Source organism: Curcuma longa, chromosome 20 (assembly GCF_044706935.1).
Source record: "Curcuma longa cultivar G26 ecotype Majalengka, Jawa Barat chromosome 20, ITB_CL_G26_1.1, whole genome shotgun sequence".
NCBI lineage: Eukaryota > Viridiplantae > Streptophyta > Magnoliopsida > Zingiberales > Zingiberaceae > Curcuma > Curcuma longa.
Genome location: NC_133880.1, coordinates 1495552 through 1500041, shown reverse-complemented (window position 1 = coordinate 1500041; position 4490 = coordinate 1495552). Strand labels below are relative to the sequence as shown.

Genomic DNA, 4490 nt, shown 5'->3' with positions numbered 1-4490 from the left:
ATAATTTAGATATCTAACTCATAATCCGATTAATTATGGAGGTGACCTGTTCAGTCTTATAAAAATTTTTCATAGACTATCAAAATAAATCAAGAAGTGCAGATGGATCATGACGGATAAACCAACATTATAAAATTTTTAAACTCTTCAGATGTAATATGTCCTGAGTGATATTTAAACTCTCATTACCTAAGGAGGTTGAAGGTGTAAACTGTTAGTTCTTATGCTTGACTAATCCTGAAGATAATCGATTTGATTCTATAAAAATTTTTCATCGATCACTAAGATAAATCAGGAAGTGCAGATGAATCTTTACATAGGATTTAATGTCATAAAATTTTCAAATTCTCAAAATATAATGGACCATGGATAAAATTTGAATCCTCATTATCTAAGAAATCCGTCTCATTTCTTACCATCACACTATAGTCGCAAGGGCATTCTTTTCCATACACTTGCATATAGGTGAGTGCGAGTTGATGTCCGATGTCACATGGTGTCATTGCGTGATCACCTATCTTCTGGATCCATGACTAGCTCCTTCTGTATCTAAATTGTGATTATCAGAAGTGTACAGGAAGAGCCCAAAAGCTTCTGAAAAGTCTCTCACAGCTAACAGTACTCCTCATATATTCTTTGATACCCATGCGACCACCTTTCTCTTATCCCCCCTCATGGTCCATGCGTCTACACAAACCAAAACAATCGTGACAGTATCAGTATGTACAACGTCGCCTTGACGTTTTGTTTTCCCTCGTAAAAATATACTTTAAATATATTTGAAAATGGACTTCCATAGAATTTGACGCAGAACAGTGTGTGTGCGACCAGCCTCCCCTCCCGGCCCGGTTACCGGTTACGTACACGTATTCGGCATCAGCCGCGGAACCAGAACAAAGCACGGCGCTGCCCTCCGACACGTGCTCCGCATGTGCCGTTTTGGCAGCACCCGGATCGATCATAATACAGTTTGTAATGAGATGCTCAGGCTTTGCCCCCCGTGATGACGTCGCCGTCTGGTACCATTTCTTTAACCTTTGTATCTACCACCACCGTCTTACTCTCCTGCTGCGCCACCCCTCTCTCTCTCTCTCTCTCTCTCTCTCCCCCCCCACACCTCGCCCTAATCTACTAGGACTCAAGCAGCAGCTACTGTGGATTTAGTAGTAGCAGATGGAGAGCGGTGTGTTCTTTGCAATAGTTTATAGGTTGCTCTGACCTTCTCTGTTAAGGAAGCTCTGCTTCTTTTTCCTCGCCTCTCTGTTAGCAGGAACAGTACGTTGTTTTCTAGTTTTTGAGATTATATGCACTAGTGCAGCTACATGTCCTCCGGACTAAACGAGACCAGAGAGGAGTGCAGATCTGGATGAGTTCTTGACTAGCTTCGAGAAAGGAAAAGCACCAAGAAATATCGACGCTAGAGTTAAAAGAAGGAGAAGAAGAAGAGAGAAAGAGAAAGATGCAGTCGAGTTATGGAGGAGTGTCGGAGATCCAGCAATTCATGGTGGAAAGCTGCGGGGCCGGCGCGCCTTCGCTCTTCTCTAGCACGGCCGCCGACATCCACTCGGCAGTGGCCGGGGGCGGTAACCCTCTCAAGTACCAGGCGCCACCGCCGCCACCGACGGCTGCGCTGCCTCCGCACTTTGCGCATTTCCACTCCATTCCTATCACCCAGCAGCTCTTCCAGCAGCCGGCGGCGGCGGCGCACCAATTCCAGCTCTTCCATCCTCACCACCACCAACTGAACTACCAGCCGCTGGAGCCGCGGCGGTTGCAGATTCCGCACCACCAGCTCGGACTGGACCAGGATTCCGGCCCGGAGAACTCGGCCTCGTCGGCGCGTGTCAATATCTCAACTGCCGGTGGCGGCGGCGGCGGCGGCCGGCCCGCCCTCGTTTCTGGCTGAGGCCATGAATTTTAAGCTGGCTGTGAACGAGAGCAGCGGCGGCGGAAGCCGCGAGGGCATCAACGATGAAGATGGCATCTTGCGAGGAGGAGACGACGACGGTTCGGAGAGTCGTCTTCATCATTGGCAGAGAGATGACGAGTCTTCCATCAAAGAGCTTTCCTGGTAATTAACTAACTAGTTAATAGTTACTCTTCCTGCTAAAAATATTCAAGAAGAACTTTAGGAGCTTCATCGGTCACGAGAAATGATATGCATCCGAAAAGAAATGAATTGCTAGATGTTGATTCCTAAGACTTGCTTTTTTATCAGTATTGGTGAAAAGAGAAATGGAGCTTAAAAGAGAAACTTCAAAAAGACAGCGTTCATGTCATCCAGACGCATTCGAAAAGGCAAAATAAATATAAATAAATAAATAAAATGTATTCTTGCAGGAGGCCATTGGATTTGGATATCGACTACATCAACAGGAATAATAAAAGGTGCAAGAACAAGGAGCCGGAGAGCTCAATTAACGACGCCGGCAAGGTCTCCAAGAAGAACAAAGAGGAAGTACTCGGCAGAGGGAGCAGCAATTACAAGATCTTTAGTGAATTAGAGGCCATCTACAAGCCTGGCGGCAGCAGTGGCTGTGTCGGCGGCGTCAATCAGACTGGCTCCGGCTCGGCGCTCACCGGCGATGAGACCCCTCTGTTGCAAGCCGCTGCCATGGCTCCTCCGGGACTGGCTGCAGCCGCCGACTGCGTCGGCGGAATGTCAGAGACGTCGGCAGGAGAGGAGGCTGGGCGACCAGGGAAGAAATTCAGCAACAACAGCAGCAGCAGCGGGAGGAGGAGGAGAAAAGGGCGGCGGTGGCAGCGGCGGCTAAGCTCGATGGCTACCTTCTTCGAGAACTTGGTCAAGCAGCTGATGGACCACCAGGAAGGCCTCCACCGGAAGTTCCTCGAGGCGATGGAGAGCCGGGAGCAGGAGAGGACCAGCCGCGAGGAGGCGTGGAGGAAGCAGGAGGCGGCCAAGTCCTGCCGCGAGGCCGCGGCGCGCGCCAGCGAACGCAAACTCGCCTCCTCCCGCGAGGCGGCCATCATAGCCTTCCTCGAAAAGATCACCGGCGAGAGCTTAAACCTCCCTCCGAAGCCCCAATTCTCCGACGAAAATAACAACAATAGCAACGACAACAACAACAACCTCCAAATCGAGCCGTACAACGAAGCGGCGTTCGGGGAACAAGAAAGCAACAAGGTGCAGTTCAACACGAGTAGGTGGCCGAAGACGGAGGTGCAGGCGCTGATCCGCGTCCGTAGCGGCCTGGAGTCGCAGTTCCAGGAGCCAGGGCTGAAGGGTCCCCTGTGGGAGGAGGTGAGCGCCACCATGGCCGCCATGGGCTACCTTCGCAGCGCCAAGCGATGCAAAGAGAAGTGGGAGAATATCAACAAGTACTTCAGGAAGACCAAGGAAAGCGGTAAGAAGCGGCCGCAGCACTCCAAGACCTGCCCTTACTTCCAACAGCTCGACCAACTCTACTCCACCACCAAGTCCTCGCACAACAAAGACAATATTCCCAAGGAGCAGAGGCCAGTAGAAGAACGCGATTCTGAGAAGAAACACGACGACGGCACTACCGAACACAAACTAAATGACAACTCTGAACTACTCGACGCCATCGTCGTGCCTCCGACCGCCTCCGATTACCCAAACCTCAAGTTCGGCTTCGACTTCAACGGCAAAATGGTCGACGAAAATACCCAAGATGGTGTAGCGGCTCCAAATACAGATCACAATGGTGACGAAAACGAGGAGGATGAGGAGCAAGTTGGGGAAGAAGAAGAAGAAGAAGAAGAAGAAGCGGAAGGTGATCAAGAAGGAGAAGGAGAAGGAGAAGGGGAAGGGGAAAACCAAGAACACAGAACACGACATCAACTCGATCAAGAGGTGGACGAACTACATGACACGAGCCTCTTCTTCGAACGCCTCCAATCTTGAAGAAGGGGGAAAAAAGAAAGCAATCAAACTCGCAATTATGGTGTGTTCTATTACTATTCTTTAGGATGGATAGTACTAGTTTATAGCTTCAGTAGTCGAACAATAATCATGAGTGTATAATTATTTCCCTACTTAATCCCCTAGGCTTGCATTGCACCCTCAATCTCATATGATGGTTGAAGAAGACATGTTTAAATATCTGCTTTCATTTGCTTTCGTACTGCCACTGCTGCTGCCACTGCTATTGCTTTTCTCTATCTCCGTGCCCTGAAAGAGATCAAACGTGGTCATTAATTTAAGTCGTCGCTTCGTTTCTTTGTCATAAATAAATATCGAATCTAGTCACTGTTTTTGCATGATATATAAGGGTGTGGCTGTTGTGTGCGAGCGTATCCAAATCGCTCAATAAACAAATGCGGCGGCAGGGCAGAGCAGAACAGAAGAGAACAGAACGGGACAGCTGCTTAATTGTTCTCCAGACTCTCATGGATTTGGGGGCGGATCATGCTTTAATAATCCGCTAATTGTGTGGTAGCTATCGAGTCGTTGGAGTTCGCAATCTCGTAAAATAAAATATGTGACGAAAGGTGGGTGCTTGATTGGG

At 49.0% G+C, this 4490-nt stretch overlaps 1 pseudogene; it reads left to right on the top strand.

Annotated features, from left to right (window-relative positions):
• Window positions 1-1281: 1281 nt before the first annotated feature.
• Window positions 1282-4037, top strand: LOC141813620 (uncharacterized; annotated as a pseudogene).
• Window positions 4038-4490: the final 453 nt, after the last annotated feature.